Source organism: Corapipo altera, unplaced genomic scaffold (assembly GCF_003945725.1).
Source record: "Corapipo altera isolate COAL_440 unplaced genomic scaffold, ASM394572v1 23b, whole genome shotgun sequence".
NCBI classification, from domain to species: domain Eukaryota; kingdom Metazoa; phylum Chordata; class Aves; order Passeriformes; family Pipridae; genus Corapipo; species Corapipo altera.
The window spans coordinates 11,005,364-11,032,973 of record NW_020884885.1 but is presented as its reverse complement, the minus strand read 5'-3'; the positions used below and the strand labels follow the sequence as shown (position 1 = coordinate 11,032,973).

Here is a 27,610-nt window from a genome sequence, read left to right as displayed (position 1 = left end):
TTTTTAACTTGTAAAAGCTGCATAGTTTGGGGCCAAAACCTCTGCTTCAGTTTGCTTTAATCTGGCCAGCAGAATCAAAGTTTTGCTGGGATGGTAAATGGACAAAAGAAGAACTGTGTTTCTTATTCCTTGTTTCCCTAGTAAACGAGGCTAAAAACAACTTTGAATGAAAAATTCCAACCAGCTCCAGTCACTACTTGGCATACCATCAAAAGTTGCTGCCCTGCTGTAGAGAAACAGGACTTCATGGCTTCATGAAGCTTAAAGAATAGTCTGTAGCCATTACTGTTGTATTGACTATATTGTCTCAGATTTATATTTGTCAGTAGAATATCCAACAGTAGAATAAAATGGCAGTAGCTGATAACAGGATTTTCTGGAAATATTTTCGGATCTGTATTTGTGTGCTGGGTTGAATGTTGTAGGGAATGAAGGATGCAATTTTACAGGTTTTAGTCTTCCCAGATACATAGAAAAACACCTGCAGTTTGTTAGTAAGTCGGTAAAGGTAGACTAGAAGCTTTGACATTTCTAGGAAGGCTAGGAATGAAACCCATAACTAAACACAGTTTGTCGGGAGGATGTGGTGCTGATTTGTCATGGACTGGGCCTGTGCCTTTCAGTATGAGAATCTACAGCAACCCCAAATTCCAGCAGCAAAGACTCGCATGTGTCTCACACATTTTCCTCTCACATCTTCTGATGAAGATTTGTTTGGTAAAGGAGAATCTCAGAGATGAGACATTTGCTTGCAGGTCCAAGCTTTATAGAAAAGAACTCTCTGCACATCATTATTTTGCGGTGAGCTGAGTGAGCTAAGCCTGACGGTATCCCAATCCTTTTCCAGTAACCACTCAATACATAGATGGGATTATTTTGTCATTCACCAAAGTTTTTTGTATGTCTTCTTGCAAGTGGAAACAGGCCTGGTGCAGTTTAAGGGACAGCCTGGCACTATCCCAAAACCAGGCACCCTGACTAAATAGTGATACTGCCAGGAAGGGCCCTGGTGCAGAGGTGGCTGTTCTTGAGAGCATGTTGGACCCTCTTTCCAGTACCTCTGAGCAGCACCAGACAGGCAGACTGCAGGCAGATAGGGGCTCTAATAGGTATGGAAGATGGCTGGCTTGCTACAAATAAATTATATGTAATTATAGCTACTCTTTGTAGGTGGTAGGCATGCTTGGAGAGATCCAACAACATACTCCTACTCAAGAAGAATAAAAAAGCTTTATACTTAGGTGAGGAGTTTTTGCTTCAATGGCAGACCATTGATTTCTTAGGGAAACACTTCAGTTGTTTCTCACCAAATCTTTTGCCTTTTTTGGGTGCTGGAATATTCAAGTGAACTTTTCAATGAATTTAGAGATCATCATAATAAGGCATAGATGTGTATAGCACGTTTTGCCCAAGTAGATGTAAGGCAAATTTCTCACATCCTGACCTTCACCACTAAATGCTGAACAGGATTTTGTGTGTCTCATGCTTGAAAGTTGAATCAACTATTCTGAGTCCCTCAAAGTTTCTTGAGATTGTCAGTAAGTTTTAGTGGTAGTTTTTTAAGCTTTTAAGTTTTTTCAAGTTTTTTATACAATTAAGAAATCTACCCACATTTTTGTTTAAGGGCCTCCTCCCTTTCTGTTCCATCCAGTAGGACTCAGACTCCCATTATCCTCAGAAAAGGCTGACTGTTCATTCCATCCTTTTGGAGCAATGCACTCTCACTGGAATTCAGTCCATATGTAATTTCTCTTAATCATGATTTGGGAATTTTCTTCTGCAGGTTTCCTGTAGAGTAAGTTCACTTCAGAAAGAAATGTGGAATCTCTAAAGCATTCTGGAAAGTATTTCAAGCCATTCAAATGCCACTTAAATCTGTTAGTCCTGGAGAAATACAGTAGTTTGGTGCACAAGCTGTACTATTTGTTCAAAGGAAAGGAGACTGTGTCTTTGTGGTTTAGAGACACTGGTGTCAGCTCTCTCTTCTTGTTACAGCTGCGTATGCGCTGAAGCACAGTCTATGAATTCACTAGGCATCAGAAACAGAACTTTTAAGCCTCCTGTTGCCAAACCCAAGATGTCGTGAAAATTCAGCAGCCAGGGAGGTAGTGGAAGTGCAAATATAATTTCATCTCTGCAGCTTTGGGATTAGGCTTTGACAAGGTCATGGCAAGAGAATTTGTTTATCTGATCCTCTCAAAATGTCCTGCTGGTGGAGGCTCCTCCACAGACTTATTCACACTCTTTTGCTGCAGTCAGTAGCTTTTACTCCACTGAGGTTTTGGACCAGAACAGAAACTAAAAGAGTTCGGAACTGAATCTCAAACAAGACAAGGCGGGGCTGGAGTAGCAGGAAGGCCAGCCAAGAACAGTGTCAGTGTGTGTGCATTGGCTGAGCTGAGGTGCTGGGCATAGGGCACAGTGGGCTCTGAACTAGAGCAGTGAAAGTTGTAAGGACCTTAAATCCTAAACTGAGCTGCAGGTTGGAATTAGTCTCTGAATCAGCTGGATACCACGTAGAAACGACCCTTCCCTTTCATTCATTTGCAGTAATGCAAGGTTATAAATGAGAATGCAGAGTGCCCCAGTTCCTGGATGGACTTACAGCAGACACTGGCTCAACCTCTGCATGCAATTTACAGTATTCTGGACCAAGAAACACAGCTGTTTTGCCATTTGGATGCTAATCTGATGTCTTGGCCATCCAAGTGCTTCATGGGCAGTCACCTGCAAGGCTCACAGTCTCTAATCTATGAGCACAGCCTCTGCAGCCACTGCCATCTTTCCTTGGTTCAGTTCCCTGCTGCTCCCTCCAAGCCTCCCTCAGCAATCTTATGGTGGATACCACAGGCAATCTCATTGCTCCCAACATGTTTTATTCCATTAGAATAAATGTTCTTCTAAAGGCATTTCCTTCAGAGGAGTCTTCTTCTCTGCAGTTCCCCTCCTCACGCATGCTTACAGGACTTCCTTTCCATTCATTTCCTTTATTTGGAGAAACAGCTGAACAACTCCAGCTGTTTCCCTCCATGAGCACTTTCGGAAATGAGGTGATAACCTTAGCACTTCTTGAGCCTTGAGCCCCCTTGCTGGGGGAAGGTTGCAGATTAAATTTACAGTCTGCAAAATATTTGAGGTTAAGGGCAGAGAAGTTGAGAACCAGTGGAATTTTCCATCTCACCTGAGCTGTATCCCTTTTACCCTGTGCTGCTTGTAAAGCCTCAAGGGTGCACAGCTTGTCTTGCTTTTTGCAATTATTTTAATCCTTTGGTAGTTTTAAAATGGGAAGCTTCTAATTAAAACTGTAGCCTTGTACATGAATTATCCTTTAGGGGCCAGCAAGATGCACTGTCAGAGGAGCAGCACATTTTGGGGGGAAAGCATCACCAAGAGATGTCTCTACTCTGGACTTCTCTCAGAGTATCAGTACTAAGAAAAGGATTTGCAGGGTTGCTTGCAGGGCAGGATATGCAGGTTGAAAGAAGTTTCTTTCTCTGTGTGTGTTCAAAGGGGAAATACAATTTACAGCCTTGGAAATGGCTAGTGTGTATCTGGTTCACATTCAGAAAGGACAAAGAGCAGTCAATAGCCCATATTAAAGCATTGGGCCTTCTGCTTTGACTCTTCTTTTGTATGCTAAGAGGTGGTGATTAGCAGAGTTCAAAGAAAACCATGATGAGGGTGAAATAAGTAGTTTTGGAAGACACCTTTTATGTATCTAAAATGGAGGAAGAAGGTGATTTATTGTGTGTTTTGTAGTTTCTGACAGTTGTCACAAATCTATTTCATCTTCTGAAAGTGTAAGAGCATCGTCTGTCAGGTGATATCCTGCAGCTCTTCCATATGCACTGTCATTTTTGGAGCAGCATGAGGTCTGGAAGTGGTTTTGTATGGTGTAATGCTCCGCCCTCTCTCAAGGCCATGACCGCTACTGTTGCTGTCAGAGGTGAGAGATACTGTGATGGCATTTTATTTTCCTTGATGCCTTGAGCAGTAGCCGCCCCATCTGTCCAGGCTGTTCTGCTTTTAGAAGCCAGCCTACAGATGACTAGTAATGACAAGAATCTGCCTGGAGCAACTTCAGACAAACTGGAAGTAGCCCACTTTTTCCATGACTTAGGGCATGTGTGAGGGAGGACTACTCTGGTTACTTACTTGTCAAAAAAAGGTATAACAGGTGGCAGCATCAAGTGTCCTTCATGAGGGTTGTGAATGACAAGACGGTGGTTTTCTTGCTGTCTGTCCATCACTGGACTGTTACTTTTAAGTGCTCAGTGAAAGGTAACTGAGAAAGCAAACCACTTTACATATGCTACCTAAAGAAATTAGACAGCAGGCTGCAAATTAAAAGATCGTTTTCTTTGGTTTTCTGGAATGTTCCTCAATAAACATTAAATGGAGAACAGGTCTGTCTGTCATGTCATCCCTCTTATTCCATTTTCGGAGGATCTGGAATAAGTATGTGTGTTCATACGACAGAAAAGTGCAGAGTTTAGGAATGGTACCATTCATGATCAAGTGGAATTGCAACACACTTCTGTTGAATGCCCCTAAAGGGAGTCTGAGACAGCATATTGAGAGTATGGGTTGTTAAATGCCCTATGATTAGGAACCTGACTTTGAGCCCAAGCACCAGTTGTTTATTTGCAACTGGTTCCCCAGGTGTTGACTGCCACAGACATGAGAGAAGAAAGACACAAGCTGATGAATCCAGGCCCACAAAGAAAGGGAACGGGGGGGGGGGGGGGGGGGGGGGGGGGTGCCAAATCACTGAGAAAGATCTTGTTTTAATTGATGGCAATACTTCTTTTGGTCCAGCATTATCATTATGTAAATGCAGTCTGGTTCATATTTCTGCCACTGATATAGGAATTTATTAATGAGAGTGATCAGCAGGAGACAGGACAGCAAAGGAGATTGGGAAGGTTTTGTCTGTAACTTGCCATTTCAAATCTAGTTCAGCTCAACAGTGACTAGTGGTTATTAATATCTGATATTTCTTGGTAGGCCCTGCATGAAATAAATTAGCAAATCTTTCATTCAGTTCTCTCTTGGAAAAACATGAACCATAACTGGCATTAATTAGATGCCTCATTGGCAGACTTGTAGGGAGAACAAAAACTGATAGACACTGTGTTCTCATTTCCCCCTGAGTTATCCACACATTCAGAGATAGGGTCCTTGCAGGTCAGATTGGGTGTATAATGGTGATCTGAGCAGTAGACTGGAAGAGGTTATTCTTATATAGGTTGAAGTGAGATTTTGATATCCTGTGCTCCAGGGAGACTAGCATTGCTTGTAATACACCAAAGGTTTTGTTTGGCTAGAGAGCTGGCAAGACAACGCCATGCAGCCGCCTACTACTGGTGCCAACTCTCTGGCAGTCTGAACTGTTATTCCAAGAGTAAGTATGTAGATGGTGAGCATCTGTTCCTTCTGTAGGAACACAGCTGGCTCACAGTTTCAGCCAGACCAAAGGACCACTGAATATTTTTTCCATGAATGACAGTTACACAGTTTCCAAAGGAGATGAGGATTTCCTATCAGGGAACATGAGTACAGACTCAGAGGCTGATAAGAATGTTGCTGGGTTTTGGTTCTTGAAATGATTACTGGATGAAGCATGGGAGAGTTCTTCACCTTATAACCAAAAGGGTGGAAGTTTGGAATTAGCTACCAGCAAGTGAAGACTACCTTTTTTTCAGTTACAGACATGTTACTCCTTCTACTCCAGCGTGGTGGTTTTCTTGTTTCTTTAGCACCTTTTTAGTGCAATTGTAAGATCCCTTGGAAAGCGTCCCACTTACACACCTTTTCCCTAGGATATGAGTCCCTGGGGAAGGCTTCCTGTAGACTGTTTGCTTAGACACCTGTGCACTGTAATGTATGTCTAGTTGAAATTGCATTAATGGTATGATTCCATTACAGGCAAGCAAGATGCTTGCTGCAAGAACACTCCCAGCGGGCCTTGAATCAGCTGCAATAGATAATTTATAAAGTGCTGTGGATCTGCTCAGATCTCCAGTGTTAAGTACAGGAGACACAGGGCTATTCATTATTAACATGACATTATGCTTTTTGCTCAGCAAAAAGTGTGGGTCTGGGATGAGCAAAGCTCTGTGAAAGGTGAGATTTGGGACTGTCAGTTTGACTGAGCTATTCCTCAGACACTGTTTCTTAGTCTGTGCCAGCTTTTGAAACCTCTTTGAAAGATAAAGTTCACATCTCTGTTTTGTCATAGTATTCCAATGGTTTGTCAGTTCTCTTTAGATCTTCTTGCTTTGTGTTATAACTTTTGTGAAAAGACTGGAGATGAAAAGAACTAACAGCTGCTTTGAGGTAGGCCTGTTGTAAAGCAGCAAATCAGGCTGCTCTAGGCCCAGTTTTCAGTTATTGCAAACCTGAGTTTCTCTCCTCACTTCCACATTTCTGCATGTATTTCCTAGTCTGCATCTTCAAGAAGCTTTTGCTGTCTCAAACATAGGCTACCACTGTTCTGACAGCAAGAAAAGAGGAAGGTATTTTTGGTATGATAGGAGGGTAGTGAAAGGGTGTTTTTCTTAGAACTGGCTATCCAGACTATAGTCCCACAGCATCAAAGGGCCCAGGTGAGAGGAAAGGGAGAAAGAAGAGTTGAAAGAAAGAGGGTCTCTTTCTGAATCTTCACCTCCTTTTTCCTCTTGCTGCCATTGTCTCTCGCCAGAGCCTACTGTCATACCTGCCTGGAAAACGCTGTTCTCTTTGGCAGCTCCCCTCTCTGAAGCAAAACCCCAGCGTCTGCCTTTGGGGGAAATTCAAAAACACAGACACAGGCAGCACTTACTAAAGGATCAAAGAGAATGAAAGGAAGAGATATACAAGGAAAAACTAGAGGTAATTTAGCCTTCCCTGAGTCTTGCATCCTCTCCCCAGAACTCTGCAAGTGTACCTGTTCCCCTGCATTTTCTGTTATTATTTGTGCTAGTGTCCTCTTCTCTTGCAAGAGAGCACTGGCAGGAGCTCCTGCTCTCAGCTCTTCCTCATGTGAGTGCATTTTGCTGAAGTGTATAAAGGTACATGAGCAACCAGAGATGCTTTAATTTGGAAATTAAAGCAAAAATCTGGGAAAGATGAGGACTTCCTAGAAAAGCTTTGCATGTCTTTGTGAAGATGTTCCGGGTTAGTTATCCTCTTCTTGATAGACTGTAGGAAACATTATTACATGTTTTAATCTTCTAAAGAGAGAGAACATTCTTTGCAAAATTCTCATCCTCTTGACCTCTTTGTAATTAGCTCTATTAGCAAATCATTATCAATTGTTATTACAACAAAATTTGAAGTCAGAGGTGAAGAATCAGTATGACCTTCTTAGTCTTCATTCATCTGCCTCCACTTCAGTACACATGTGTACTCAGAGCTACCACCAATGATTTCAGTAATATTTCAATTTTAACTGTGCATTTGTGAGGAGAGAAGAGGATGTTCTTTTGGCTCTGAATCTTCCAAGTCTACGCAGAGCTTTGGATCTCTTGGCAGGAAGACGTGCATTTTTAAGGGGTCACACATTGAAATTGTCAGTAGAAAATCTGCCCTCTAAAACAAGAAATTAAAAAAAATTTGGGGTTTTTTAAAATTTTTTTTCTTTATAAATAGAAAGAAAGTACAGGCTTCAGAGCTTGAGAACTGAGATCAGACACACACCAGGAAGCATGGCCTTTTCAGTTATTTATTGGGTTGCATTTCTCATTCGTAGTGCTTGATGGTTGATCTTTATGAACTCCTTCCTCTCCTCCCACTGTCTTTCTTCATCTGCCCTTTATACAGCTTGAATACTTGGGGGAACAGCTGGATTAACATCTCTAGAGACTCGCAGGGAGAAATGAACATGTGCATTTGATGGCTCCAGCAGCTGAATCTGATGCAAACTCCACTGAAAGTCATGGAAGGAAAGAAAGAATCAAAGTAGGTACATAGGAACTGCAGTTGAGCACAGCGCATACAAAGTCTATCAAGACATACAGCTGCACCTACAGAAACCTATCTGGTGGCCCCTGACTGCCTAGAGAGATCACTAGGGAATGTGGCTCTATTATATTGTCTGTCTAATGCTGTATGCTGCTCAGCTGGCCAGCTGTCTGCTTATAATTTTGGATTTTTTTTCTTTTAAGTAATTGGTGGCTTTTGACCTTCTGCTTTGGTTCTTCACATAATCTATCAACACCAGTGGACTGAGCAATGGAAAATCTCTAAGGAGATCAATGTGGCCCTCCCTTACCACCTGTCCTTGAGAAAAGTCCAGATGGGCTGCTATCAGCACAAACGTTCAGAGGCACTTTCTCTCCTCCTGCTGAATTGGTCTTGTTTCCTCTCTCTCCTTCAGGTGTGAACATGAACCAACAGTGAGGGAAACAAAGACAATAAGCTTGACTGTGGGTCTGCCTGCAACCCAGAACCCCACCCTGGGAAAAAGTCTAACAGCAAAACTCTCTTCAATGAGACCAAAAGTTGTAACTTTCAATGGTTCAATTTGAAAAATGTAATCTAAATGCCTTTCTTTGAGTTTTTTTATGAAGCAGGCTTGTCCCAGTGGCTCCAAGTTGCCGTCACTTTCCTTTCAGGCTTGCTGCCACACAGCTGGGATCCTAGCCGTCCTGCTTGCCCTGGCTTAAACAGGGCTTCTTGGCTTCCAGGCTTCCTGCCAGGAAAATCTGTAGTATCCCAGCTGGAGATAGGTTTGCCAGGCTCTCAATTCTACCCACGGATCAGGTACACAAGAGAACCTATGAGGAAATGGGCAGATTTCTGCCAGAAAATTCAATTAAGCAAGTACATTCCCATGAAATAGTTTGATTCTGTTAAACTGGCATTTTTCAAATGGAAAACTGTTCTATCCAAAAGCTTACATCCAGCTTTGCTCATTAGTGCATCCATCCATGAACAAAAGGTAGGTTGTGCTGGAGAGCAATAATTGAAATTCTTAAATCCCTTCCATCAAGAGCAGAACAGAGTAACACTTCAGTGTCTGATTCCATTTTACCACTTTAATTTTTTTCTGCAGATATTAAATCTTACAAGACCCTTATTAAATAGGAATTACTGTTCCCATTAACAGGTAGAGACAGGGCAGGGAATAACTTAGTGTTATACCAAGTCAGTAGAAACTCTTCAAAAGCATCCATTTCTGACTGAGCTTTCTGCATCAACTATGCCAGTTTATAGGCGCTCTTGCGAAAGCTAAAAGGATCAGTATTGTACAATGTTTGTGTTACAGGATACAGATCAGGTTCAATTACAACACTTTTAGAACAAAGTTGTGCCCTAATTTTAAGCTCAAAATAGCAGCATAAAAAGACCACAAGGTAGCAGACAGCCCTACAAAACCATATTTACACCAACAATTTGAGCTGCGTGCCAATCATTCTGCAGACCAGCTACAAAAACTACTAGGATGTAGCTTGTGAGATTCTCAGCACCATACATATTGGGCAGAAGTACCTGTAGGTCTGTGCTGCACAGACAGTGATGAACACTCACAATTTAACTATTGCTTTCCACTTGCAGCCTGCTTTTCTATGGCAAAAAAAGAAAAAAAAAGTATATATAATTTGTTCTGATACCATTTGAATCAATTTCAGTGAAACTTCTCAGAAGCACCAGTATCAGAAATTGTTAAGCAACTATGGATTTTTTTTTTTTTTAAGTGGAACAGTTAGGAAGAGGTAAGTGTCCTTTCAAGGAGAATGGCAGTATTAATTCACCTGCTATTAAACATCAGAGAATCCATATGAAGTGAGAGAGGCAAAGAAATAAAAAGCCTTAATTAAAACTCTAACTGTGGGACAAGCTTCAACTGTATTTTGAACCTTAGACATCGAAGCAAATCAACTCCAAGTCACCACAGCTAGCCAAGCTTCTTCATTTCTAGTGCCTGTGAGGAAGCCTTCAGCAAGCTGAAAGTGCTGGCATGAAATAGTGGATATGAATATTCTGAAAATCACAGGAGCTTTTATTAATAACAAGTATCTCTAGAACAAGAGTCCTTTTCCTTTAAAGGTCCTTCAGGAAGATGTGTCATGGCAGTAGGATGTTTGGAGTTTTTTGACAGTGGTATTCAGAAGCAGTCTTGCCTCATCCCCTTTACTGAGGGCTGAAATTGTTTGTCACACACTTTCCATGTGAATCACATTTCCGCACTGACTCTCCTGCCTGGTTTTCTCAATTGCCTCTGTCATTGTTTTCTGCCTTTACACCCTCCAGTGGAACTGGATTACATAATCTCTTGTGATGGGTACAGGGCAAGAATTTGAATAGGAAACAGGAAAGACTGTACGTGTAGCTCCAGCTGACACCCACTCAGCACTTCTTCTATCACTGGCTGTTTTAAGTGTTTCTCGTTGGTAAACCACTGCTTTACAGACTACAGCTTTGAGAGATTTCTTAACCCATTCTCCCATTTCATCCTGATTCGTGGAAACTTGCACCTAAAGTGGATGCAAGACATGGGAGGAAGGGTTTATGAAAAGGCCCTCAAAGTAAATTGCATGTGTGTAATGAAACTGGTTTTATTCTTCTACGCAGATTTTGTGCTGCACCAGTTAACAGTGACATATTGATTCCTCACTGGTGCAGAGAACCGAGAGACTTTGGTGTTAAAACCATCAAGATCCAACCATGTCAAAGATATAATTTAACAGGCACGAAGGTAAAGGCAAATTCTTAGCTGGAATTGCAAGCAGAGATGAAGAGTGGGACAACTTCATTATTTAACACTTGTGATTTTTATATTGATGAAAGCTGCCTCCATTCTTACTTAGTATCATTTTACAGTCACTTTGCAACTGATGTAAATGACTGCTGACAACTGATAGTTACACCAGCCATCCAAGTATGCAGCTAGTGTGCAGACAAGTAACAAAGGATTCCCTTCATTTTCTCATATCTGGAGGAAAGTAGAAAAAGGACAGAGACAGTTGAGCTGCAAAAAATCAGCCCACTGTACATTCAGTATTGTTCTTTGAGGATAAAAATGAAAATGGGTTTTGGTTAGCATGACGTTGATTATTTATAATTGAGATGTATTGTCTGGTTACAAACACACTGCTAGAAATCAAGACTTCTACAGAGAACGATAACCTTCCTTCCCAGTTGTCATGCTGAAAGCTGGACAGAAATGTTTTGCCGCTTTTTTTTGCTTTTTCCTTTTCCTGCTTACCTTCTAGGGGACTTGCTTTATAAACAATAATAATATAATAGGGCTGTGAGGCCTTCTACACACAGAGATTGGTCCCAGTGAAGACTACCTCTTCCATATGGCAGCATATGTTTCTGTGCATTTCCTGATAGAGCAGCCATCTCCCTGTGGCATTTAAGCACGGTATAATTAGCTGTGTACAGAAGTAGAGTGTTGATAACGTTTTGCTGGAAGAGTGCCATCAGCATGACTGTTCTTGGTATTGGTTGCCGTAAGTAACACTGTCTTTAGAGAACAGTAATTGGAAATCTGTGGGTTGCTCTTGCACACCCTGAGCTCTTTCATGATTTTATCAGATTTTATCATTAGTGATGCCTAGGAAGCAGTCCTTTGAGTTTTGAATGTTTAACAGGAGAGAGGTTCTGGCCTGTTTGTTTAGCTATGTATCTTCTTGATTGCAGTTTCACAGGATTAAGACCAACTGCAGATTGGCATCACAACTGGGCTACTCCCTGTTCTGACATACTTGCTCCCTGTTTTCTCCCAGCTTCTGTTGTCAGTACAAAAGATGAAAAAAAAAAAAAGGTGAAAAAACATCCAGGAATATTTCTCTCTAAAAATCTCAGTTCCTTTCAGGGTCTTCTCCCTGCTTTCCCTGTGATCAAATCTTCCTGTCTTTTTGCCATTCCATGCAGACAGAATCCAGAGATTACAGAATCCAGAGGACCATGTAAGAACTACCCAAGTGATATATGAAAGTAAGATATACATATGTGAAAATAAGTTTGTCTCAGAGAGTACCCAATAGCAGAGATTCAGAGAAGAATGCAGAAAATGTAGGGTCATCACTGATGAGTAGGGCAGGGCAAGTTCCATCTTCCTGTAGGCAATTAAAGACTGGTTTATAGAATTATAACTTCTTTATCCATTTTACACTGTTTACAGTAACCTTGCATGTCCCATTATCCCTGCAAGCATCCCGTAATCTTCTGAGTACTTTTAATGCATTGACTTCTGTGATAATTGTAGAAGTGAATCCCTATAGTTAATAATATGATGGTAAAAAATATTTTCTATCATAAATGTACTGCTTTTGGCTTCCTCTTCTCCATTTGTAAAATTTCCTTCTGTGCTTACACATTGCTCAGTTTTCAGCAAAGCTGCTGAAGCATGTCTATAACATCTGTGGGGAAAGAGGCGAAGAGTCAGTCCTGAGTTCTGAAGCCATAGTTCTATGCAACACAGAACACTCTCTGAAGGCTTCCCTGTTTATTGCTCACTAATAACATGGAGTGATGTGGCTATGTTCCTCCTGAACCCAAGCTAATTCACAGCTTTCATGCCTCGGCATGATGCACTCTAGCTCTTTCAGCTCCAAGAACATCATGCAAGGTGTGGGCTTGGCATTACAATCTCCACAATAAATTTATATCCTGCTGGTGGCTGCTCTGTGGCTGTGACAGATGGCCAAACACAGCACCAGTTCCTCTAGCTGAATATTCTTTAGCAACAGAAGTAATATCAGTGTTTCTATTCTGCAGACGGTAGGGCCATATGATCTTACACAGTGCCATAGCAGCACCCTGGACATTCTTGTGTACTGCACTGTCATTGAATAATGCAAATGGATTTTCAGAAGTAACAAAAGGACCCAAAACTTTAGACTGGGAAAGGAGTTCTCTATATTTCCCTGCCCTCTCTGAAAATATGTCAGGGTCTCCAGAGGAAAGTTGAAGTCTCAAACTGACTCAGCTCAGAAGGACTGATGAGGTTCGAGAAAGGAAGGTTGAGTCCTTGAGAACTATGTAAAATTTATGCAAAATCTGCATCACTGTGCTGATTAATACAGATTTTAGAGCAGAGTCCTCAAATGTGTTTTGGTGAGGTACTAGTGGCAAATACAAAAGCAGTTCTTACTTCTGCACTTGTATTGGAAGGGGGTTTTTTTGTGTTTAATAGGTGTTTTTCTGCCAGTTTAAAAGAACCTGTGTATAACACCAGAGCTTGAGACCCCAGATAGTCTAGACTATGTATGGAAAAAAGGAGTGGCAGGAAGCATATGCCTACTTCTGTGTATTTATATGGAGTCTAATCCTTTGGGCAGCATTTATTTTGCCACTTTGTTAGTTTTGAATTTGGAGAAGACAGCAGGTCAAATGAACACAGTATTTCAATTTGTTCTCTGTTTCTTAACACCTTTTGACTGGATCAGCACCCAGGAAAAGCAATCCTTATCAAATATTTTGTCCACAGATGCAGAGAAATTTGACCTGACCTTTTGTGATTTTGCAGTATTAATAATGGTTTATTCTTTGCTGTGTGTGCAAATCTGAGTTTGGCTGCCTTTATGTTCTACGTGGTAGGTACATTTGCTGGTGTTGTGTGTTAATGCTAGAGTTTGTGTAATTTTTTTCACTTTATTCCCCAGTCCTCTTGTAATTCTAGAAGCTGAGCAAATTAGCTTTTGGAGAAAGTATGACTGCAACCTCAGTAAAAACAGAACAGAAAAAAAAAAAGGTTGAATTGTATAACATACTTCTTTTTCTCTGAGGTTGTCAGTTCCTCAAAAAACCCCAGAGGTGCATAAAATTCTGCTTTCTGCCACAAAATCACTGAAGAGATGCCTGCAAATTGTAAAGCCATAATAGAAAAAACAATGTTTTGGGGTTTTCTGCTGGGACATTGACTGGAAAGCTCAGGAAAAGCAAGGTCAAGTCCTCCATGTGTCCTGTGTCTGTGAAGCAGGAATGCTGGCTTATTTGAAGCAATTGGAAAAGCAGTCTGTACCCCAGCTCTCACCCTTGCCTGTGTTAGTCTGAACTACTGGTGATGCATAGTCATGAGTGCCTAGCCACTTTTATATTCTCTTCCCCACAAAATCTTACACCAGAGTGCAGGGCTCCGTCTGAGGTAAGTTTCTTGGTCACAATTTGGCAGTCACAGAGGTACAAAGAGATTTCCGGCTTTTCTGACCTGCAATCTTGACAGGAAATACAGTGGAGGGAAAGATAAAAACAAGAAGGGAGCAAATGAGGTTTTCTCAAGCCAGGGCTTCTCTGCCTTGAATTGGTGCAGATAGAAGAATGGGAGGAAGCAGCCTTTGAGGGCTTCTATTAATAACCTTGTTTATGTGATCTTAAGGCATTGTTAGAGGAATTTCTGCAGACTGCAAGTTTCTTCTCTTGTTGCTTGGGATTTACCCACCTCAATTTTTTATTTTACTCCAAATACAGGATTTTTAGAGAACACTTTTTTGGAAGAGACTGCCTGTATCACTCCTTTGGTGTCCTCTAAATAGGCATGAAAATCCTCACTTTGCCTCACACTTAGACCTAAATGAGCCTCCCTTGTCAGCCATGGTTCCAGTCAAGAAGATTCCCTCCTTTCCACCGAGAGCAAAGAATGCTGGCTTGTAATTGCAGTAGCCTTTCCTTGCCAATTCTTCCCTCACCTGTGCTATTGGCAGCTAGCATTTCCTTTAAGCTCTCCTTATTTTCTCCCACCATAGCAAATATTCAGAAAGGAATTGAGGTTGTTTGTTCCACATCCTCACTAATTACCATTGTTTGAAGCAGTAGTGGACAAAGGCTTAGAAAGTTAAAAAAAGAACATTCAACAGTAATCTTTAGCAGCACAGTAGAGCTGGAGAGTGTGCTTTTAGGTAGTGATGCATACTGTTTATTGGGATATAAGTATTGTAAAGTAATAAGTCTGAGCCCTCTCAAAACTAGGCATCTGTGATAAATTATCCTGATATCCCTTTATTTTCCTTTTTCTGCATTTTCCCCTTCTCAGGACAGTGCTAGCTTCTGATATTTTCTGCTGATGATTACTCTATGTGCAGAAAATCTTTCACTAACACAAGGGGATGTTCTAAGCAAGTAACGGTGTCTCCTGATCACAATTTCTGAGAAGCCTGTGAGTGTCCTTTATATCTGCTGCTATCAGTACAATCTTTCCACCACAAAACAAAAGGAGTTTTAACCCTTCCCAGTGAGAGCCTGGGGGGATGCAGAAGTGCAGAGCAGTTCTTGAAACTGAGCATCTGAGCTTGGTAATAGGACTGCAATGTTCAAGCCACTGCTGAAGAACTTTGAACACAGCTGAACCAGATGGAAAAGACGTTTCTTTTGGTACTGTTAGGATGGGAGAGCTTTTCAGAGTTTAGGTTTGTTTGGTTTTTCTTAATCTTTGCTTTTTATTTTATAGAGATACTTTCTGTATTAAATTAAATGAGCAACTGCATTAATTTAGGCATACAACTTCCAGTAGCAGTCCCATAGTCTCAGGAGTTTCTCTCTGCATTAACATATCTAAGTTTAAAGCTAGGCCATCTCAGGAACTTATAGAACAATGTACTGTATAATTTAACAGAGAAGAGAAATGGCACAAAAGAAATAACTACGGTATGTGACAGAAGGGAAGAAAAGCATATCAAGAAAAACCTTTAAAATATTACCTTTTCCTCAAAGTCTACCAGAAGAAAAACCCTACAATATACTCATAGCCCACCAACACCAAACTATGTAAATTTGTGCCACTTTGAGGTCTACTGGAAGCAGCTTCTCTTCAGTTTTGAAAAATTCAGAAATCCAAAGGCTGATCCAGCTGTCTGAGAACTGAGACAGGAGTATGCTTATAAGGACAAATATGTTGTAGAAAGTACATCTGTGTTGTCTGGTGGTCGGGCTTGTAAACCTGTGGTTTGGTATAGTGTAGACAGCACAATGGCTGTCTACTCTTTTATATGGGTCTGAATCATGGGTCATTTACCTCCACCACCTGTGTCTCCTAGAACACTTCCATCAGCGCTGTCTCTGTACAGTCCTAAATATCCACTGGTCAGATTATGTGAATAACATGTCTGTTCTAGAACAAGCAGCAGTCACAAGTATTGAGGCCATGTTGCTGAGAACACAGTTGCGCTGGGCAGGGCCCATCCCAAGGATGAAGGACCACCGCCTCCCTAAGATCCTGCTTTATGGTGAACTTGCCCCCGGCTGCCACAAGAGAGGAGCCCCGAAGAGGAGATACAAGGACTCCCTGAAACAACATCTCAGCCTTGGCCATATTGATCTTCATCACTGGTCTACTCTGGCCTCCAATCGGGAGGTCTGGAAACACATCATCTATAACGCTGCTGATGCTTTTGAGAACGCACGCAGGGTCACTCCTGAGGAGAAAAGACAGCGCAGAAAGAACCGTGTCTTGCCAATATCACCTAAGGAGTCTTTCTGCTGTGCCTTCTGCAACCGAACTTGTCTATCACACATTGGCTGTTTTAGCCACCAGCGTGCTTGTAGCAAACGTGGGTAGAGCCCTTCCCAAATCTTCATTTGCGAAGCCTAGCCATGAGTGAGTTGGGGGCTGTAGTGTGAAAGGTGAAGTCCATGCAATGGGAACTGAAGCCAGACCTCCAAAGGTAAAATCATCTGGTAAAGCAATTTTTTTTCACCAGTTGCCTCCAGCTGCAGGCAATACGAAAGATTTTCAAAGGAAAAGAAATATGTTTGAGTACTGCCCTTGACTCAGTACAGTAGGTGGGTGGCAGATATCTCATGAATTCTTCCACGGTGATATTTAAGATTATTTTAGAGTGCACCTGTAAAGATCTGGGATATCAGAAGTCCCAGATGTGTCCTCCTGTGCGCCTCCTAGGAATCTCCCACATCCTAAAGGAATTGGTTGTCTGAAAAATTTACAAAAGACACTGTTCTGTACAGCCTCTGTAGTCCTCAGCCATAGCAACTCTTCTGCTCCCATCCTCTGTGCCTTGCCCATTGGGAACCTATAGGAAAATCCTGCCTTCCCCCTTCTAGTAATGAGTAAGTGCTGGAGGCACTTTCCTGTATGTATTGACTCTATGTCCTTTGAAGCTGAAGTTCCCACAGTGTGTAAAGGCTATATCCCTCCCTTTGATGCCAAATGAAGGCGAGGGTCACTGTATTTGACCTCAGCAACTCAAGGTTTTAAAAGGAACAAAAAAGAGTCAGTAACCACTAGAAGTAGCCCGTGAGGTTTGATCTTGTGTAATATAATACTCCATGACTAGAGCTTCCACTGTTACCACAGCAAAGAGAGTGTGACATACAACATGGGCAATCAGTTCTTCACAGCAGAGAGTTGGGGCAAGCATATCTGTAGAGAAACTCAGTGATAAATATCTCCTCTTATCCCATCTGTAAATCCCTTCAGTGTGATGAAATTGTCACTACTGGTCTAGTAACAGAATATTTAAAGCCATCTGGCAAAATTAAAATAAGTGAGATTTTCTCCTTCGTGTGCAAAGAAAATGCCTGTGCACCAAACTCTGTGGTGTTTCCAAACTGTTTTACGTGGGAGAGGCCTGTAAAGGGCTCCCTTCTCCAGCTACAGGTCTAATAACTAGCAGTGCTGACTGTCATTTCTTGAAGCAATCATTCTCATCTGGGTGATGATGCTTCCCTGGACTGTGGCATTATGCCATCTCATTTTCCATAAGCCAGCCTGCAAACACAAAGAGTCTAGATTGCTGGCCAAGTGTTGAACAAGGAGAAAATCAGCAGGTCTAATGTTGAAATTATTGATATTATTTCAAATTGGTCTAGTAAATACAGTGAAATTAGCCCTGTCATCTCAGTCAGAGCAATCGAAAGAGTCATTAAAACTTAATAAAGTTGAGTGATTCATCTTTTGCTGTAATATTTTCAATCCTACTTAAGATTTAAGTTCCTTGAGAGTGTAAAGTCTAGGCAGAAGTAAGAACAAGAGTTAGGTCTGAAATCAGTGATTACCTGATACCTACTGTCTCCTAAGCTTTGTACCTTTCATTCCAACTGCTACTACTTTGCAGTACTGAGATTTTCAAGCTCATTGTTGGCGAACATGTTCAAGCAGTTGCAAAACCCAGATGGATGCTTGGCCTATATAGTCTAGGATGTCACCTCCAACCAACCCCCATCAAACCATACATCCTTCTACCCTGCTGGTGGCAAACGTCCAAAATCCAGTACATCTGGGGAACATGGCAGTGCTGTCACACACACAGTGGTGCAAGGCACAATGCTACCCAGAGCCATGCAGATGTGGAAGCTAGCCAAGTGCCACCTACAGTGTAGACTAATGCAGATCTTCTCATTTATTCTGTCTGACAGGTGTTTTCTCCCAAACATTGATTAAAACTTGGAACATCTCTCTGCCCAGAAGAGGATATAGCTGTACACCTCAACTCTCTGGTACAGCAGATGGTAACAGCGACTGTTGTGGTGTGTTCAATGGTTAGATGTTTCCAGAGCCTCAGGTTGCTGCTTTGCTTGGCTGAATTCCTTTTCATGTATGTTTACTTTTGAAAGACATTTATTTAGAAAGGAGAAAATATGGCACAGATAACTGTGTTCACCAGAAGAAAGGAGTGAAAGGCAGGTCCTTATTTCTGTCAATAATAAAAAGACTCAGCAGGTTAGCTATTATATCTGTGTATTAAATAAAAACATTCACTCTGAGCAGAGTGTGCACAGTTACCTCAGTTCAGCTGATGTACACTCATTAAGCTGTAGTAACTAATTTACTTGCAATTGTTTCTCCAAGTCCTAAATCAGAGGCTTGCAAACTGTGTTAATGCCATACTTTTCTTTCCCTGGCATAGAAGGAAGGGCCAAGACACCAATTTATCAGAGGCAGGAATAACAGTCTTGGCTAAAGCCTAGCGGTTAAACAGTACACCTTAGACCCCAGCTAGGCATTTCAGCTTTTTCTCAACTCAAGCAATAATTGAGGTCATAAGAAATTTTGGTCATGGAGTCAAAATATACTTTCCAAGTTTTTCTCCACCAGATGGAATCCTATACACTTTCTTTGTGCTCAAGCTGAAATCATATTTGTTATGAGAATCTGTAATATGAACTTTTTAACAGTGTAATCTTCACTGTGTTTACCAAGCAGTGGGATCAGGCATCTTGATAAAGGCCAGCCAACTTATCTTACTCCACAGCACCTCAGAGCAGGCAAGAGACAGCTATATGCCCAGATCCTGGAGTATGAAATCAGCATTGCGGTAATGAGTCCAGTAATTTTGATAATACTTGTAACACACAAGGGCTAAGAAGTGACTGAAGAGCACGTGGAGTGCCTTGTTCAGACCCCATCTCAGCCGTTCTGCTGCCTGCTGTCACTGAGGCACCAGCCTAACTGGGTATGATTAACCACTTAAAGCTCTTTCTTCACACTGATGGGAAGTGATTCAGAACTGCATTTCTCCCCTCTGATTGAAGTGGAGAAAGTGTGTGGAGAAAATAGGCACCACCTTGTTTTATTTCCTGATAGTTCCACAAAATTTGAACTGCCTGTGAAAAATGTTCTACTAAGAATGAGAGAGGATTTGGCTGTAAGTCACTCTGGTAAAGTGCTTTAAATCCCTAAACTAGATGGTCAGATGCATCTGTCTTAACCACGGCAGATTCAAATATGAAGTGTCTTTCTTTGAAAGTTGTGCATCCATTCTGCCGTTCCATGATTATCTCATATTTGCAGTGTTGGACTGATAATGCAGGAACAACACCATTCTCTCACACAGGGAGCACTTGACCCTTAGGCTAGAGAATTTGCTTTTCACCAGGGAGATGGCATCTTTACGGGTAGGATGGAAAATCCCTTTCTGAGAAAAACTGGTGCCTGAAATTTCAGACCTTTGTGTTAAGACAGAACTAAAATACATCCATTTAGTTCATACAGGAAATTAGGCAGCACTGAATTGCAGTTATCTAGCTTTCCAGTGATGAGTTATGTTTGGCTTTGGAATATACTGCGTTCAGTGAAAATGAAAGTCTGTTAAGCAGCCTCTGGACACACGAATTTCTGCATTTTCAGTGCCTAAGTATTCGGCATTTCCCACACGGGGATGCTGACATGGCATTACTTTCTGCAAATGTTCCCTGAAATGGCAGTCTGGGGACATTCAGCAAAAGGCTTAGTCTGGCTTATAAAACTGAGTGTGCCTGTGTTCTGATGCTTGAATCAGCAAGAGAAAGGTTAAGGTCCATTGTCCCCACACATTTATTTTATTTTTTTTTTTTTGCTTTGTATGGCATGTGACTCTGATAACTCAATGCAGAGTAAAAGCTTCCTAGAGCAGTTTTAGGGTTTGCTCTTCCTTTTCAAATGTAGAAAAAGACAGCAAAAAGCAGCTGAAGATGGTAGTCCAGGATTAAAACTTAGGATCAGCTTCTTGGTTCATATTCATTGAGGGGATTTGCTGGGTAGCTCGTACCCTTGTACCTTGATTTTCTCCATATGATGGCAGAACCACCTAGTAGCTCCCATAGTTGTGACTTTGATGCTGTCCCAGCACATTTTGCTTTCTTTTCTCTCACCAGGAGGCAGAACATTTTGTCAAATGGAGTTAGTTATTTTGGTTGTTTACCTCATTTGGGTGGTGAGTAAAAAATGCAGAGTTGGGAGATTCAGCAGGAACAGCAGACACTAAGCCCTTCCCTCCCTGATAACCACTATGGAAAGGAAATAATTTGACCCCATAGGTGAGTGACTACATTATGCAAAGTGCCTGGAAATTCTTTGCCAAGCAGTAGCATAAAGGTAGCACAGAAGCATTCCTGCTGTTCACTCAGAACTACCGCCCATGAGTTTGACTGGATTTTTTCAAGAATCAGAGATAGCTCTGTGTGATCCTTGAGAATTTACCCAGACAATTCCATAAGAACAGGGACAATTGTACTAGGAATTGCATGCCAAATATTTATGTTCCAGGAAGAGATGAGAAGAGAGAGTGCTTAGCAGTGTTCCCCACCCCTGCCTCTTCCTGTATCCTGAGCTTCCATATAGTGGTGTCTGTTTATTTGACACAATCCAGAGAATGTAAACAGTTAGTTTAAAATTAGATAGAAAACCTCTAGTGAAATGATGAAATAGAAATATCGTAGATGGCTGTGCTTATGATATATGTTCACTTAGTAAAAGAGGCACAGAGATGAATGCAGTGGCTTGTTTACCACTCACTAAGTGTATGTGAACAACTCGATGAAGTGACACAAGCATGATGTGCCACTTGCCAGCAATCTGCAGAGACTGCACACTCCAGCATGCCATGAAAGCATTTATATTCATATAAGGAGCATGTTTCACCCCGGATCATGTGGTCTAAAAAAGCTATATTTTTTTAGTGTTGTTGCTTGACCTCAGCCGAGGTCAGTTATCTGTGTCCAGCATGAGGCAGCCCCTGATCTCTTTCCACAGGTGCCTTCCTTGTAGCCTCCCACTGCCCCACTGCCAAAGTCTTGCCACCTGCACCCTGTACAAGTATACTGGATATTTTAGATCTCCAGCCACCTGAAATACCTTAATGGCTATACAGGCCCCAGGAAAAGTGACCTGTATTTGCTGGTTAAAAATTCCCTCCTGCCTCTAAGTCCTGTCTCATAGTAGTGCATGGAAAACAATGACTCCAGAGCTGAGAAGCTGGCTCTGGAACTGAGGTGAAGTCTTGGTCATGAGGTTTTTGTGTGGTTTTTTTCTCTATCCATTAACAATACCAGACCAACCCCCACTGCTTGCTAGGTGGTATTTTCATTATGTGGAGTCATAATTTTGAGTGAGGAGTGGCCTGAGCAGTGAACCTTTGGCAGAAAAAGCACAGGAAGCTGTGTGTGAGAGATGAGAAACCCAGTGAAGTAAAGTAGGGTGGAGACAAGAGGAATATGCCAGTATCATGAAGGGAATGATGACTGACAAACTTTTCCCAAGTTGCCTGGTAGGAAATGTGGTAGAATGAACACAGGTGTTTGGATCTACTGGGGGAGAAGACTAAAGACTTACTGGCATCTGAACGTTGGATCCCTAGTGGGTACATTTATCCTCTTACCCTTCTTAAATCCCACTTCCTTTTACCCTGTTTTCAACCCACCGCTCCAAGATTACATCCCTGTAACCACCACAATTTGTCATGCTGTATCATGCTCATTTCTTGGCTGGTGCTTCAACTGCAAGATCTTTGGTGTAAGCAGACATTGTTCTTAACCGTGTAATGCAGGGAAGGGTGGCACAGCCCACAACTTAAGACTTCTAGAGGATGCAATATTATAAGGAAGAGATGAATCCAAACTTCCCATCACTCTGCGTCCCCATACCCACTCTCTGGGATCTACCACACTGGTCCCTAAAACCTCATCATCTTCAACTGAAAATTTATGAAAAGAGCAATCCAAATGTAATTTCTAAATTGAATGCACATGGAAGATCAACAGTGGCAAGAGAAAGCAGCCTGCCAGGCTGTGACTGAGTAGATGATGAGGGAAGTGAACCTGACCCCTTTGGAACTCCCTTATGCTTTTCTCTCCACCCAAACCCCAAAAATGTAATGGCATGTCTGTGGCAAGGAAACAGTAAATTACTTTTTTTCCACCCTGAACTACAAGCTGCGGCAATCAGACCCCTGGGAATTCAGACTTCTTCTCCAACTCAGCTGGAAGGATTAATGCAGCAGACTTGAGGGGGTTCCGCTTCAAATCCCAGCTCCCTTGCCTCACTAATTACTTCCATGTGTATTTGTGCAAGGCTGCATGTTGTCTGGGGTCTGCAGGTGGCATAGTGACCTTTGGGCTATAGGTGGGCTTCCCCTGCTTCACCATATGTTACATGAATGAGCCAAGCAGCTAGAAGGCAATTGTAAGCATCCACAGCCGAGAAATCCCTCTCTGTACAGTGACTGATGGATTCTGTTTCTCTACCCTCACTTCTCCCTTTATGCTTTCTCCAGCTGTGAAAGAAGAAGGAATTTCTGGTCTTAGTTTATAATGTTTAATTAAAAAGAAAAACCTTCATGCAAAGATAGCTTGTTTCCACAGCTTTGATGTTGGTGCCTGTGGGAAATGGATGAGTTGGAAGAGCATTCTGGGTAACAAAATGTAAATGAGCAACTTCAAGTCTTCTTGTGAGTTTTTCAAACCTCAAAATCACGAGAGTCAGATCAATATATTTTCACAATGAATTCTGTTGGGCTGGTGCACCTGTGCTACTAATTGTACTGTTTTCTCCAGCTCTCTTAGGTGGCCTTTCTAGAAGTCTCCTCAGATATATTTTAGTTTGTTTTCAGTGAGGCAGTTGTGCTGTTGTGTGAGTGCTCTGTAAGGAGTGTTGTGTTTGCAGGGAAAAAGAAGCAACAACGGGTGCAAAAATTGCCTGTGAGTGCCCCTAGGGAGCACCCTGCCACTGGGGTAATGTCTAGCTTTTAGTGGTTCCTTACTTATGATGTGATTGGGTAGTGCAACAGAAATTCCTCTTTGGTGTTTGCTCTTTATCTTCTTGGGGGGCTTTGAGAGAAAAAAAAATAAGAAAAATTAAGAACATATTGAGTATTTTAGAGAATATGGAAAACCTGTCAAGTGCTTTTGGGGCAAAGGAAGTGGTTCAAATGAATGGCTCATCTCAGAAATTTGGAGCGCTGGCTACCGGTTCCAGTGGGATAATTCACATCCACCACACACGAATATGTATGTCATGCCTTTCAGGCAGCCTAGAATAGAAAATGTGATAACTTTTAATTTATGTTTTTCAGCACTTTTTTCAAATATATTCTGCTAAGATGTCTTGTCTAGCTTCACAGGATTTCTCTTTTCACAGTTTTGTTAAACTCACTTAAGGCATGTGTTATACACTGAAAACAGATGTATAAAGGCTGTATAAAGTGAATAGGTTCACTGCCTTTGACTCTTCTTGGAATTAATACTTGCCCCTGGCTTGTTTCCTTCCTGATGTTAGGTTGCCTCCAAGAAGGATAAAGCTGAACGAGAAGGACTGCTCACTGGGTCAGGAGCCCTCACTGGGCATTGCCAAGAGAGACGGCTCAAGTTCCCTGTCTAAATGTCCAGAAGTGCTGTCTGAATGATCACATGAAGGAAGTCTTTTGGGATGGGCTGTGCAAAGAATGACTGATTTTTTTCATCAGTGTTTTTGCAGCCCTGATGACTACCCAGATGCGTAGTCCTGACTTGAAATTCCTATGTGTGTCAGTGGTCCTTCAGTGTATCTCTGGAACATGTCCTCAATGTACTACACAAGAGCTGTCTTCAGGCAAGTGACCATCACTCCAGACCTAGTGGCAGTGTTTTTTGAGCCCTCTCATACCTGTACTGCCTCTGATACTCTTCTATCAGGCTTTCCCTGTGAATCACCTAAGAAAGTCTATTTAAGATGTGCTGCCTGACTTATGCTGCTCTCCATCTGTGCCCCAAAGCATAAGGGCATCTCTACTGGGGACTGCTGGGTACAGACACCTCACTGGTTTCTCTCTGTCTCCACATCCTGTATGCTAGCAGGGGTAGTGCCTGGTCACTCCTGGATAAGAGAAGATGGGGCATGGGAGATTTGTCTGAGTAGGTGTGAGGAGCGCCCAGCAATTTCTGAATCAATGTTTTGTGCACTGTGTTAGAGGAAGGTTTTCTAACAAATCTGGGTTGTCTGTGATGGCAGTAATAGGTGCAGTGTCTGTGTCTGTGCCAATCTGCCAGCAAAGACAGCTCCCTTCTCTTCATTATAGCTGGGCTCTTCCTTTGGACAAGTCAGGTGGAGAATCCCCCTTTGACGTGGGATTCCTTCTTGCTGGCATTCATCAGATGTAGCTGATCAGGGGGCCTCATAAATGGAAGAACTGACAACTTCCCTGTGGTATAAAAGAAAAATCTTCACAAATCTTCTGAAGTGATTCAGAGCGTTCCAGGCAAGGTTCTGTGGTTTCTGCTCTGGTGGCTTAAAGAAGTGCTTTAGGTAGTGGGGTTTATCCAGATTGCATGTGATGATACACTGAATCATAACTGTGGTACGAATCAAGGTCACGCAAGCTTTCCTCCTAGACTCCAACTAAGGCACTCTCCCACTTTCCTTAATGGCTTAGCAGTGGAGACAGTCAGAAAACTGGACCAAAAAGCACTGCAGAGGCACTGTAATGGTCCATTTGATGCAGGCCCAAATCATTGGTACTCTCTGTTCTGCAGGGTGTCAGGCTCCCCACTTCTGTTGCAGACCAGATGGGATCCTGATGATGCCCTGATTGTATTTGTGGGGAGGCTGAATTCGAGAGAACATATGCAGAGGACAGTGTCTGAGTAGATTAGGGCCGTTTCAATCCATTTGTTTTCAAATATACCATGTTTGGTTTGGGCCATGTGGGGTTTGTTTGATAAAGGAAAAACCATACTAATTGAATTCGCTGGGTCAATGGCAGTTCACCCGAGGGGGAGGGCAAGGACTCTGCTGGAGGGATCTGCCATTAAAGAGAAAACTGCAAGATCTTGGCTTTTCATCCTGGCAAAAGTCATGGGTCTTATGCCCTGGTGAGCCTCACGTAACAGTGGAAAGCTCAAGGCCTCAGAAATTCTCTGCATCATAAAGGCCTTTGCCTGATTCTAGAGGATAAAATGAGCTCAGGTTGTGCCTCAAAACTGCTAGTCCAATTTGTTGGTGATTAGGAAAGGACCAAAATATGGAAAGGAACAAAGCTAGCTGAAGAAAACTGCCTAAGCATTTCTGAGCCAGTCCCTTCCCCTTGCAAACCTTAACAAAAGGAGTCTGGTGAGCAGCAGCAGCTTCCCTTGCAGACTCCCTTAACACAAAGGCTCTGTTTCCCTGTGCTAGTTGTGGAGAGAGTGAGGTAGTGAATGGAAAAAATCAGGCAAATAGGGTAGAAAAAAAAGAATTTGTGTCTTTACCACAGACTGCAGATGGGATCACTATGACTAGAAGCAACAAGTGATGCAAATCATTATTAAAAAACCCCAATGAGAATAGCATCTTTAATTTATCTGCTGGAAATTGCCAAAGGCTATGTTCAAAGGCAAAATCTATAGCTCTGTGTGTGTGTTCTAGTAGGGAATATTCCATCTGCCCCAGTAACCTCTCTTAATAGTCCCTACTGGCTTCAGGGAAGGCTGGCAGTGTTCACTGAGCACAGCTCTAGTTTGATGTGATTGCCCTACAAATGGGAGACGAGTGGAGAAGCAACGGGGAGTCCCTAATTACTTCCACAGAATATAAATCCATGATGGTTTTGACAGCTTCTGGAGCTGAGGGCAGTATCACACTGCCTGGCACACCTCATGTCAGAGAACAGCTGGCTGTAGTCCCACCTCTATCAACAGCACCATCAATGCTCCAGGAGGAAAGGGCAAAGCAGGAACATGTGAATAGTGTGACATTTGATGGAGAAATTGCCCATTAGCTATAGCAGCTCTGACCTTATGGATCCTGAGGCTCTCACTCCCTGAATTGCAATGAATAGCTATGCCTTTCCTATTTGGCCTGTGATTTGCGCTCAGAACCTAATGCACCCATGAAAGGTGCCTTATGGCCTTACATGTGTTGAGAGGATGTCTTGTTATCATACAATCACACCAGAATGTGAAGATGTTGGTCAGCCATTCAGTGAGGACTCAGCCTCATTAAAGGGGTGGATAAAATTAATCTTCAGGACAAATCCTGGAAAATGGCGTGTCACAAGTCTGTAATCCTTTTCCTCCTCCACAATTGCCCTTTATAGTCATCCTGCTAAAGGAAGCAAGCTTTAATGAACATGCCTGATTGATGAGGAAACCCATTGTGAACAGAAAAACAACATTTCCTCCTCCAGCTTCGGGAGCTGTTACGTCTTTCAGGTAGACTGACATATTCCAGAGAAAATATACAGGTAGGAATAAATTACTTTGCTGGGGTTTTATCTTGGGTTCAAGAAATATGTTATGACTAAGCATTTGTATCACCTAGTGGTGTCTGCAAGGCATTGTTGAGGCAGAACTGCAATATCATTGAATCATAGAATGGTTTGGGTTGGAAAGGATCTTGAAGATCATCTTGTTCCAACCCCACTGCCACAGGCAGAGATGCCACCCACTAGATCAGGTTGCTCAAAGCCCCATTCCACCTGGCCTTGAACATATATTTGCTTCAATATATGCAGCAAATGTTGCTGTAGGTAATGGCCCAGTAGCTGTCATAAAATTGTTTAAGCTGGAATAGAACTTTAAATCATCAATTCCAACCAAGACAGTGGAAACTGGGTGGAACCTGCTGTTTGGAAGGTACTTCAGTGCGGTCTCTAGGAGCAGCAGCTGTTTCCAGGTGATAGGATTAGTGACTGCTGGAATCCAAGATCAGGGTGCTACAGGAAGAGAGTCTTGCTATTGTTCTTAGAAAATTATTTTAGTGATATGTAGTCTCCAGATAGAAAGAGGAATGCTCATGTCATCCATGTATGTAACTGTTTTGTTGCCTTTTTTCCTGTAATAAAGATTGTTGCTAAATTCACTGACCAAAATTAAGCTAAACTACTGAATCCATGCATCTTTTGGAATATGTGTATAAATCTCATTCTGAATCACACAGTTTGGATGCATCTCTGATGTAGTGGAGCTATGTAACTCTTTACTGAAATGTAGCTTCCTTTGAAGAAAAGCAGTGTTA

At 42.1% G+C, this 27,610-nt stretch overlaps 1 long non-coding RNA gene across 1 annotated transcript; it reads left to right on the top strand.

Annotated features, from left to right (window-relative positions):
- The first annotated feature begins 7,817 nt into the window (after positions 1–7,817).
- Positions 7,818–8,525, top strand: LOC113946526. Its single transcript, XR_003527458.1, has 2 exons — positions 7,818–7,941; positions 8,360–8,525. It is a non-coding gene; the product is annotated as an uncharacterized LOC113946526 (long non-coding RNA).
- The last annotated feature ends 19,085 nt before the right edge of the window (positions 8,526–27,610 follow it).